This window comes from Stigmatopora argus, chromosome 12 (genome assembly GCF_051989625.1).
Source record: "Stigmatopora argus isolate UIUO_Sarg chromosome 12, RoL_Sarg_1.0, whole genome shotgun sequence".
Taxonomy (NCBI): Eukaryota; Metazoa; Chordata; class Actinopteri; order Syngnathiformes; family Syngnathidae; genus Stigmatopora; species Stigmatopora argus.
In genome coordinates, this window is record NC_135398.1 from 2,798,755 (window position 1) to 2,811,590 (window position 12,836).

The 12,836-nt window shown below is 24.9% G+C and overlaps 1 protein-coding gene across 4 annotated transcripts in view; it reads right to left on the reverse strand.

The window, feature by feature from the left end:
* The window catches only part of myripa (myosin VIIA and Rab interacting protein a), a 60,980-nt gene that overhangs the window by 3,498 nt on the left and 44,646 nt on the right, over positions 1 to 12,836 (reverse strand). The gene's annotated exons all lie outside the window — the stretch shown is intronic.

Here is a 12,836-nt window from a genome sequence, read left to right on the forward strand (position 1 = left end):
GGAAACGGCGGCAGAGGGAATTCCCTCAAGAGTTAAATTGTGAATTAAGGTTTTGTTACAATAGTGATGAAATACTTGAACTTTATTTAGCGTATTCACTTGAGTTCCCCACTGATGCTAATGAACATATAGCGAGCATCCTATGATGAACTATTAGCTTCGTTACGCTCTCTAGCGGCCAGTTTTGTAAAATACACTCAAGAAAAATTAAGAAGTTCGCATTTTAGGCCTGATATTGAGATAGATAGTAGGAATGTTCCGATACTAATCTCATGTCCATATTTCTACACTAGTAAAAAACTACTTAAATTATATTTATATATATATACATACATACATATAGACATATATATATATACATATATACACATCTATATACATATATACATATTGTATATACACATATATACACATATATACACATATATACATACATATACATACATATATACATACATATATATACATACATATATATATACATACATATATATACATACATACATACATATATATACATATATATACATATATACATATATATATACATATATACATATATATATACATATATACATATATATACATATATATATATACATATATATACATATATATACATATATATACATGTATATATACATATATATACACATATATACATATACACACATATACACATATATACATATATATATATACACACATATATACACATATATATACACATATACACATATACACATATATATACATATATATATAAATATATACATATATACATATAAATATATACATATATACGACATATATAGAGGAAATAACACAGTCGTTTTGTAAGAAAAAAAGCCTAACTATACTATGTCATTTTTTAGGAAAAAAGCCTTACTATACTATGTCATTTTTTTAAGAAAAAAGCCTTACTATACTATGTCGTTTTTTAAGAAAAAAAGCCTTACAATACTATGTCGTTTTTTTAAGAAAATAGCCTTACTATACTATGTCGTTGCTTAAGAAAAAAAGTCTTACTATACTATGTCGTTTTTTAAGAAAAAAGCCTTACTATACTATGTTGGTTTTTAAGAAAAAAAGCCTTACTATACTTTTTTTTTTTTTAAAGAAAATAGCCTTACTATACTATGTCGTTTCTTAAGATAAAAAGCCTTACTATACTATGTTGTTTTTTAAGAAAAATGCCTTACTTTACTATGTCGTTTTTAAGAAAAAAAGCCTTACTATACTATGTCGTTTTTTAAGAAAAAAAAGCCTTACTATACTTTTTTTTTTTTTAAGAAAATAGCCTTACTATACTATGTCATTTCTAAAGAAAAAATGCCTTACTTTACTATGTCGTTTTTTTTAAGAAAAAGCCTTACTATACTATGTCGTTTTTTAAGAAAAAAAGCCTTACTTTACTATGACGTTTTTTTAAGAAAAAAGCCTTGCTATACTATGTCATTTTTTAAGAAAAAAAGCCTTACTATACTATGTCGTTTTTTTAAGAAAAAAGCCTTGCTATACTATGTCATTTTTTAAGAAAAAAAGCCTTACTATACTATGTCGTTTTTTTAAAAAAAAGCCTTACTATACTATGTCGTTTTTTTTAAAGAAGAAAGCCTTAGTATACTATGTCGTTTTTTTAAGAAAAAAAGCCTGACTATACTATGTCATTTTTTAGGAAAAAAGCCTTACTATACTATGTCATTTTTTTAAGAAAAAAGCCTTACTATACTATGTTGTTTTTTAAGAAAAAAAAGCCTTACTATACTATGTCGTTTTTTTAAGAAAAAAAGTCTTACTATACTATGTCATTTTTTAGGAAAAAAGCCTTACTATACTATGTCATTTTTTAAGAAAAAAGCCTTACTATACTATGACATTTTTTAAGAAAAAAGCCTTACTATACTATGTCGTTTTTTAAAAAGAAAAAAGCCTTACTATACTATGTCGTTTTTTAAGAAAAAAAGCCTTACTTTACTATGTCGTTTTTTAAGAAAAAAGCCTTACTATACTATGTCGTTTTTTAATTTAAAAAAAGCTTTACTATACTATGTCGTTTTTTTTTGAAAAAATGCCTTACTATACTATGTCGTTTTTTTAAAGAAAAAAGCCTTACTATACTATGACGTTTTTTAAGAAAAAAAGCCTTACTATACTATGTCGTTTTTTAAGAAAAAAAGCCTTACTATACTATGTCATTTTTTAAAGAAAAAAGCCTTACTATACTATGTCGTTTTTTTAAGAAAAAAGCCTTACTATACCATGTCGTTTTTTAATTTAAAAAAAGCCTTACTATACTATGTCGTTTTTTTTTTTTAAAAAGCCTTACTATACTATGTCGTTTTTTTTTTTTTTTAAAAGCCTTACTATACTATGTCGTTTTTTTTAGAAAAAAAGCCTTACTATACTATGTCGTTTTTTTAAAGAAAAAAGCCTTACTATACTGACGTTTTTTAAGAAAAAAGCCTTACTATACTATGTCGTTTTTTAAAGAAAAAAGCCTTACTATACTATGTCGTTTTTTTAAGAAAAAAGCCTTACTATACTATGTCGTTTTTTTAAGAAAAAAGCCTTACTATACTATGTCGTTTTTTTAAGAAAAAAGCCTTACTATACTATGTCGTTTTTTATTTAAAAAAGCCTTACTATACTATGTCGTTTTATAGAAAAAAAGCCTTACTATACTATGTCGTTTTTTAAAGAAAAAAGCCTTACTATACTATGTCGTTTTTTAAAGAAAATAGCCTTACTATACTATGTCGTTTTTTAAGAAAAAAAGCCTTACTATACTATGTCGTTTTTTAAAGAAAAAAGCCTTACTATACTATGTCGTTTTTTTAAGAAAAAAGCCTTACTATACCATGTCGTTTTTTAATTTAAAAAAAGCCTTACTATACTATGTCGTTTTTTAAGAAAAAAGCCTTACTATACTATGTCGTTTTTTTTTGAAAAAAAAGCCTTACTATACTATGTCGTTTTTTAAGAAAAAAGCCTTGCTATACTATGTCATTTTTTAAGAAAAAAAGCCTTACTATACTATGTCGTTTTTTAAGAAAAAAGCCTTACTATAATATGTTGTTTTTTAAGAAAAAAAAAGCCTTACTATACTATGTCGTTTTTTTTAAAGAAGAAAGCCTTAGTATACTATGTCGTTTTTTAAGAAAAAAAGCCTTACTATACTATGTCGTTTTTTTAAGAAAAAAAGCCTGACTATACTATGTCATTTTTTAGGAAAAAAGCCTTACTATACTATGTCATTTTTTTAAGAAAAAAGCCTTACTATACTATGTTGTTTTTTAAGAAAAAAAAGCCTTACTATACTATGTCGTTTTTTTAAGAAAAAAAGTCTTACTATACTATGTCATTTTTTAGGAAAAAAGCCTTACTATACTATGTCATTTTTTAAGAAAAAAGCCTTACTATACTATGACGTTTTTTTAAGAAAAAAGCCTTACTATACTATGTCGTTTTTTTAAGAAAAAAAGCCTTACTATACTATGTCGTTTTTTAAAGAAAAAAGCCTTACTATACTATGTCGTTTTTTTAAGAAAAAAGCCTTACTATACCATGTCGTTTTTTAATTTAAAAAAAGCCTTACTATACTATGTCGTTTTTTTTTTAAAAAAGCCTTACTATACTATGTCGTTTTTTTTTTTTTAAAAAAGCCTTACTATACTATGTCGTTTTTTTAGAAAAAAAGCCTTACTATACTATGTCGTTTTTTTAAAGAAAAAAGCCTTACTATACTATGACGTTTTTTAAGAAAAAAGCCTTACTATACTATGTCGTTTTTTAAAGAAAAAAGCCTTACTATACTATGTCGTTTTTTTAAGAAAAAAGCCTTACTATACTATGTCGTTTTTTTAAGAAAAAAGCCTTACTATACTATGTCGTTTTTTTAAGAAAAAAGCCTTACTATACTATGTCGTTTTTTATTTAAAAAAACCTTACTATACTATGTCGTTTTATAGAAAAAAAGCCTTACTATACTATGTCGTTTTTTAAAGAAAAAAGCCTTACTATACTATGTCGTTTTTTAAAGAAAATAGCCTTACTATACTATGTCGTTTTTTAAGAAAAAAAGCCTTACTATACTATGTCGTTTTTTAAAGAAAAAAGCCTTACTATACTATGTCGTTTTTTTAAGAAAAAAGCCTTACTATACCATGTCGTTTTTTAATTTAAAAAAAGCCTTACTATACTATGTCGTTTTTTAAGAAAAAAGCCTTACTATACTATGTCGTTTTTTTTTGAAAAAAAAGCCTTACTATACTATGTCGTTTTTTTAAGAAAAAAGCCTTGCTATACTATGTCATTTTTTAAGAAAAAAAGCCTTACTATACTATGTCGTTTTTTAAGAAAAAAGCCTTACTATAATATGTTGTTTTTTAAGAAAAAAAAAGCCTTACTATACTATGTCGTTTTTTTTAAAGAAGAAAGCCTTAGTATACTATGTCGTTTTTTAAGAAAAAAAGCCTTACTATACTATGTCGTTTTTTTAAGAAAAAAAGCCTGACTATACTATGTCATTTTTTAGGAAAAAAGCCTTACTATACTATGTCATTTTTTTAAGAAAAAAGCCTTACTATACTATGTTGTTTTTTAAGAAAAAAAAGCCTTACTATACTATGTCGTTTTTTTAAGAAAAAAAGTCTTACTATACTATGTCATTTTTTAGGAAAAAAGCCTTACTATACTATGTCGTTTTTTAATTTAAAAAAAGCTTTACTATACTATGTCGTTTTTTTAAGAAAAAAAGTCTTACTATACTATGTCATTTTTTAGGAAAAAAGCCTTACTATACTATGTCATTTTTTAAGAAAAAAGCCTTACTATACTATGACGTTTTTTAAGAAAAAAGCCTTACTATACTATGTCGTTTTTTAAAAAGAAAAAAGCCTTACTATACTATGTCGTTTTTTAAGAAAAAAGCCTTACTATACTGTGACGTTTTTTAAGAAAAAAGCCTTACTATACTATGTCGTTTTTTAAAAAGAAAAAAGCCTTACTATACTATGTCGTTTTTTAAGAAAAAAAGCCTTACTTTACTATGTCGTTTTTTAAGAAAAAAGCCTTACTATACTATGTCGTTTTTTAATTTAAAAAAAGCTTTACTATACTATGTCGTTTTTTTAAGAAAAAAAGTCTTACTATACTATGTCATTTTTTAGGAAAAAAGCCTTACTATACTATGTCATTTTTTAAGAAAAAAGCCTTACTATACTATGACGTTTTTTAAGAAAAAAGCCTTACTATACTATGTCGTTTTTTAAAAAGAAAAAAGCCTTACTATACTATGTCGTTTTTTATTTAAAAAAGCCTTACTATACTATGTCGTTTTATAGAAAAAAAGCCTTACTATACTATGTCGTTTTTTAAAGAAAATAGCCTTACTATACTATGTCGTTTTTTAAGAAAAAAAGCCTTACTATACTATGTCGTTTTTTAAAGAAAAAAAGCCTTACTATACTATGTCGTTTTTTTAAGAAAAAAGCCTTACTATACCATGTCGTTTTTTAATTTAAAAAAAGCCTTACTATACTATGTCGTTTTTTTTTTTTAAAAAAAAGCCTTACTATACTATGTCGTTTTTTTAAAAAAAAAAAAGCCTTACTATACTATGTCGTTTTTTTAGAAAAAAAGCCTTACTATACTATGACGTTTTTTAAGAAAAAAAGCCTTACTATACTATGTCGTTTTTTTTAAGAAAAAAGCCTTACTATACTATGTCGTTTTTTTAAGAAAAAAGCCTTACTATACTATGTCGTTTTTTTAAGAAAAAAGCCTTACTATACTATGTCGTTTTTTAAAGAAAAAAGCCTTACTATACTATGTCGTTTTTTTAAGAAAAAAGCCTTACTATACTATGTCGTTTTTTTTAGAAAAAAAGCTTTACTATACTATGTCGTTTTTTAGAAAAAAAGCCTTACCATACTATGTCGTTTTTTTAAAGAAAAAAGCCTTACTATACTATGACGTTTTTTAAGAAAAAAAGCCTTACTATACTATGTCGTTTTTTAAAGAAAAAAGCCTTACTATACTATGTCGTTTTTTAAAGAAAAAAGCCTTACTATACTATGTCGTTTTTTAAAGAAAAAAGCCTTACTATACTATGTCGTTTTTTAATTTAGAAAAAGCCTTACTATACTATGTCGTTTTTTAGAAAAAAAGCCTTACTATACTATGTCGTTTTTTAAAGAAAAAAGCCTTACTATACTATGTCGTTTTTTAAAGAAAAAAGCCTTACTATACTATGTCGTTTTTTTAAGAAAAAAGCCTTACTATACTATGTCGTTTTTTTAAGAAAAAAGCCTTACTATACTATGTCGTTTTTTAAAGAAAAAAGCCTTACTATACTATGTCGTTTTTTTAAGAAAAAAGCCTTACTATACTATGTCGTTTTTTTTAGAAAAAAAGCTTTACTATACTATGTCGTTTTTTAGAAAAAAAGCCTTACCATACTATGTCGTTTTTTTAAAGAAAAAAGCCTTACTATACTATGACGTTTTTTAAGAAAAAAAGCCTTACTATACTATGTCGTTTTTTAAAGAAAAAAGCCTTACTATACTATGTCGTTTTTTAAAGAAAAAAGCCTTACTATACTATGTCGTTTTTTAAAGAAAAAAGCCTTACTATACTATGTCGTTTTTTAATTTAGAAAAAGCCTTACTATACTATGTCGTTTTTTAGAAAAAAAGCCTTACTATACTATGTCGTTTTTTAAAGAAAAAAGCCTTACTATACTATGTCGTTTTTTAAAGAAAAAAGCCTTACTATACTATGTCGTTTTTTTAAGAAAAAAGCCTTACTATACTATGTCGTTTTTTTAAGAAAAAAGCCTTACTATACTATGTCGTTTTTTAATTTTAAAAAAGCCTTACTATACTATGTCGTTTTTTAGAAAAAAAGCCTTACTATACTATGTCGTTTTTTAAAGAAAAAAGCCTTACTATACTATGTCGTTTTTTAAAGAAAAAAAGCCTTACTATACTATGTCGTTTTTTAAGAAAAAAGCCTTACTATACTATGTCGTTTTTTAAAGAAAAAAGCCTTACTATACTATGTCGTTTTTTAATTTAGAAAAAGCCTTACTATACTATGTCGTTTTTTAGAAAAAAAGCCTTACTATACTATGTCGTTTTTTAAAGAAAAAAGCCTTACTATACTATGTCGTTTTTTAAAGAAAAAAGCCTTACTATACTATGTCGTTTTTTTAAGAAAAAAGCCTTACTATACTATGTCGTTTTTTTAAGAAAAAAGCCTTACTATACTATGACGTCTTTTAAGAAAAAAAGCCTTACTATACTATGACGTTTTTTAAGAAAAAAAGCCTTACTATACTATGTCGTTTTTTTTAAAGAAAAAAGCCTTACTATACTATGTCGTTTTTTAAGGAAAAAAGCCTTACTATACTATGTCGTTTTTTAAAGAAAAAAGCCTTACTATACTATGTCGTTTTTTTAAGAAAAAAGCCTTACTATACTATGTCGTTTTTTTTAGAAAAAAAGCTTTACTATACTATGTCGTTTTTTAGAAAAAAAGCCTTACCATACTATGTCGTTTTTTTAAAGAAAAAAGCCTTACTATACTATGACGTTTTTTAAGAAAAAAAGCCTTACTATACTATGTCGTTTTTTAAAGAAAAAAGCCTTACTATACTATGTCGTTTTTTAAAGAAAAAAGCCTTACTATACTATGTCGTTTTTTAAAGAAAAAAGCCTTACTATACTATGTCGTTTTTTAATTTAGAAAAAGCCTTACTATACTATGTCGTATTTTAGAAAAAAAGCCTTACTATACTATGTCGTTTTTTAAAGAAAAAAGCCTTACTATACTATGTCGTTTTTTAAAGAAAAAAGCCTTACTATACTATGTCGTTTTTTTAAGAAAAAAGCCTTACTATACTATGTCGTTTTTTTAAGAAAAAAGCCTTACTATACTATGTCGTTTTTTTAAGAAAAAAGCCTTACTATACTATGTCGTTTTTTATTTAAAAAAGCCTTACTATACTATGTCGTTTTATAGAAAAAAAGCCTTACTATACTATGTCGTTTTTTAAAGAAAAAAGCCTTACTATACTATGTCGTTTTTTAAAGAAAATAGCCTTACTATACTATGTCGTTTTTTAAGAAAAAAAGCCTTACTATACTATGTCGTTTTTTAAAGAAAAAAGCCTTACTATACTATGTCGTTTTTTTAAGAAAAAAGCCTTACTATACCATGTCGTTTTTTAATTTAAAAAAAGCCTTACTATACTATGTCGTTTTTTAAGAAAAAAGCCTTACTATACTATGTCGTTTTTTTTTGAAAAAAAAGCCTTACTATACTATGTCGTTTTTTAAGAAAAAAGCCTTGCTATACTATGTCATTTTTTAAGAAAAAAAGCCTTACTATACTATGTCGTTTTTTAAGAAAAAAGCCTTACTATAATATGTTGTTTTTTAAGAAAAAAAAAGCCTTACTATACTATGTCGTTTTTTTTAAAGAAGAAAGCCTTAGTATACTATGTCGTTTTTTAAGAAAAAAAGCCTTACTATACTATGTCGTTTTTTTAAGAAAAAAAGCCTGACTATACTATGTCATTTTTTAGGAAAAAAGCCTTACTATACTATGTCATTTTTTTAAGAAAAAAGCCTTACTATACTATGTTGTTTTTTAAGAAAAAAAAGCCTTACTATACTATGTCGTTTTTTTAAGAAAAAAAGTCTTACTATACTATGTCATTTTTTAGGAAAAAAGCCTTACTATACTATGTCATTTTTTAAGAAAAAAGCCTTACTATACTATGACGTTTTTTTAAGAAAAAAGCCTTACTATACTATGTCGTTTTTTTAAGAAAAAAAGCCTTACTATACTATGTCGTTTTTTAAAGAAAAAAGCCTTACTATACTATGTCGTTTTTTTAAGAAAAAAGCCTTACTATACCATGTCGTTTTTTAATTTAAAAAAAGCCTTACTATACTATGTCGTTTTTTTTTTAAAAAAGCCTTACTATACTATGTCGTTTTTTTTTTTTTAAAAAAGCCTTACTATACTATGTCGTTTTTTTAGAAAAAAAGCCTTACTATACTATGTCGTTTTTTTAAAGAAAAAAGCCTTACTATACTATGACGTTTTTTAAGAAAAAAGCCTTACTATACTATGTCGTTTTTTAAAGAAAAAAGCCTTACTATACTATGTCGTTTTTTTAAGAAAAAAGCCTTACTATACTATGTCGTTTTTTTAAGAAAAAAGCCTTACTATACTATGTCGTTTTTTTAAGAAAAAAGCCTTACTATACTATGTCGTTTTTTATTTAAAAAAACCTTACTATACTATGTCGTTTTATAGAAAAAAAGCCTTACTATACTATGTCGTTTTTTAAAGAAAAAAGCCTTACTATACTATGTCGTTTTTTAAAGAAAATAGCCTTACTATACTATGTCGTTTTTTAAGAAAAAAAGCCTTACTATACTATGTCGTTTTTTAAAGAAAAAAGCCTTACTATACTATGTCGTTTTTTTAAGAAAAAAGCCTTACTATACCATGTCGTTTTTTAATTTAAAAAAAGCCTTACTATACTATGTCGTTTTTTAAGAAAAAAGCCTTACTATACTATGTCGTTTTTTTTTGAAAAAAAAGCCTTACTATACTATGTCGTTTTTTTAAGAAAAAAGCCTTGCTATACTATGTCATTTTTTAAGAAAAAAAGCCTTACTATACTATGTCGTTTTTTAAGAAAAAAGCCTTACTATAATATGTTGTTTTTTAAGAAAAAAAAAGCCTTACTATACTATGTCGTTTTTTTTAAAGAAGAAAGCCTTAGTATACTATGTCGTTTTTTAAGAAAAAAAGCCTTACTATACTATGTCGTTTTTTTAAGAAAAAAAGCCTGACTATACTATGTCATTTTTTAGGAAAAAAGCCTTACTATACTATGTCATTTTTTTAAGAAAAAAGCCTTACTATACTATGTTGTTTTTTAAGAAAAAAAAGCCTTACTATACTATGTCGTTTTTTTAAGAAAAAAAGTCTTACTATACTATGTCATTTTTTAGGAAAAAAGCCTTACTATACTATGTCGTTTTTTAATTTAAAAAAAGCTTTACTATACTATGTCGTTTTTTTAAGAAAAAAAGTCTTACTATACTATGTCATTTTTTAGGAAAAAAGCCTTACTATACTATGTCATTTTTTAAGAAAAAAGCCTTACTATACTATGACGTTTTTTAAGAAAAAAGCCTTACTATACTATGTCGTTTTTTAAAAAGAAAAAAGCCTTACTATACTATGTCGTTTTTTAAGAAAAAAGCCTTACTATACTGTGACGTTTTTTAAGAAAAAAGCCTTACTATACTATGTCGTTTTTTAAAAAGAAAAAAGCCTTACTATACTATGTCGTTTTTTAAGAAAAAAAGCCTTACTTTACTATGTCGTTTTTTAAGAAAAAAGCCTTACTATACTATGTCGTTTTTTAATTTAAAAAAAGCTTTACTATACTATGTCGTTTTTTTAAGAAAAAAAGTCTTACTATACTATGTCATTTTTTAGGAAAAAAGCCTTACTATACTATGTCATTTTTTAAGAAAAAAGCCTTACTATACTATGACGTTTTTTAAGAAAAAAGCCTTACTATACTATGTCGTTTTTTAAAAAGAAAAAAGCCTTACTATACTATGTCGTTTTTTATTTAAAAAAGCCTTACTATACTATGTCGTTTTATAGAAAAAAAGCCTTACTATACTATGTCGTTTTTTAAAGAAAATAGCCTTACTATACTATGTCGTTTTTTAAGAAAAAAAGCCTTACTATACTATGTCGTTTTTTAAAGAAAAAAAGCCTTACTATACTATGTCGTTTTTTTAAGAAAAAAGCCTTACTATACCATGTCGTTTTTTAATTTAAAAAAAGCCTTACTATACTATGTCGTTTTTTTTTTTTAAAAAAAAGCCTTACTATACTATGTCGTTTTTTTAAAAAAAAAAAAGCCTTACTATACTATGTCGTTTTTTTAGAAAAAAAGCCTTACTATACTATGACGTTTTTTAAGAAAAAAAGCCTTACTATACTATGTCGTTTTTTTTAAGAAAAAAGCCTTACTATACTATGTCGTTTTTTTAAGAAAAAAGCCTTACTATACTATGTCGTTTTTTTAAGAAAAAAGCCTTACTATACTATGTCGTTTTTTAAAGAAAAAAGCCTTACTATACTATGTCGTTTTTTTAAGAAAAAAGCCTTACTATACTATGTCGTTTTTTTTAGAAAAAAAGCTTTACTATACTATGTCGTTTTTTAGAAAAAAAGCCTTACCATACTATGTCGTTTTTTTAAAGAAAAAAGCCTTACTATACTATGACGTTTTTTAAGAAAAAAAGCCTTACTATACTATGTCGTTTTTTAAAGAAAAAAGCCTTACTATACTATGTCGTTTTTTAAAGAAAAAAGCCTTACTATACTATGTCGTTTTTTAAAGAAAAAAGCCTTACTATACTATGTCGTTTTTTAATTTAGAAAAAGCCTTACTATACTATGTCGTTTTTTAGAAAAAAAGCCTTACTATACTATGTCGTTTTTTAAAGAAAAAAGCCTTACTATACTATGTCGTTTTTTAAAGAAAAAAGCCTTACTATACTATGTCGTTTTTTTAAGAAAAAAGCCTTACTATACTATGTCGTTTTTTTAAGAAAAAAGCCTTACTATACTATGTCGTTTTTTAAAGAAAAAAGCCTTACTATACTATGTCGTTTTTTTAAGAAAAAAGCCTTACTATACTATGTCGTTTTTTTTAGAAAAAAAGCTTTACTATACTATGTCGTTTTTTAGAAAAAAAGCCTTACCATACTATGTCGTTTTTTTAAAGAAAAAAGCCTTACTATACTATGACGTTTTTTAAGAAAAAAAGCCTTACTATACTATGTCGTTTTTTAAAGAAAAAAGCCTTACTATACTATGTCGTTTTTTAAAGAAAAAAGCCTTACTATACTATGTCGTTTTTTAAAGAAAAAAGCCTTACTATACTATGTCGTTTTTTAATTTAGAAAAAGCCTTACTATACTATGTCGTTTTTTAGAAAAAAAGCCTTACTATACTATGTCGTTTTTTAAAGAAAAAAGCCTTACTATACTATGTCGTTTTTTAAAGAAAAAAGCCTTACTATACTATGTCGTTTTTTTAAGAAAAAAGCCTTACTATACTATGTCGTTTTTTTAAGAAAAAAGCCTTACTATACTATGTCGTTTTTTAATTTTAAAAAAGCCTTACTATACTATGTCGTTTTTTAGAAAAAAAGCCTTACTATACTATGTCGTTTTTTAAAGAAAAAAGCCTTACTATACTATGTCGTTTTTTAAAGAAAAAAAGCCTTACTATACTATGTCGTTTTTTAAGAAAAAAGCCTTACTATACTATGTCGTTTTTTAAAGAAAAAAGCCTTACTATACTATGTCGTTTTTTAATTTAGAAAAAGCCTTACTATACTATGTCGTTTTTTAGAAAAAAAGCCTTACTATACTATGTCGTTTTTTAAAGAAAAAAGCCTTACTATACTATGTCGTTTTTTAAAGAAAAAAGCCTTACTATACTATGTCGTTTTTTTAAGAAAAAAGCCTTACTATACTATGTCGTTTTTTTAAGAAAAAAGCCTTACTATACTATGACGTCTTTTAAGAAAAAAAGCCTTACTATACTATGACGTTTTTTAAGAAAAAAAGCCTTACTATACTATGTCGTTTTTTTTAAAGAAAAAAGCCTTACTATACTATGTCGTTTTTTAAGGAAAAAAGCCTTACTATACTATGTCGTTTTTTAAAGAAAAAAGCCTTACTATACTATGTCGTTTTTTTAAGAAAAAAGCCTTA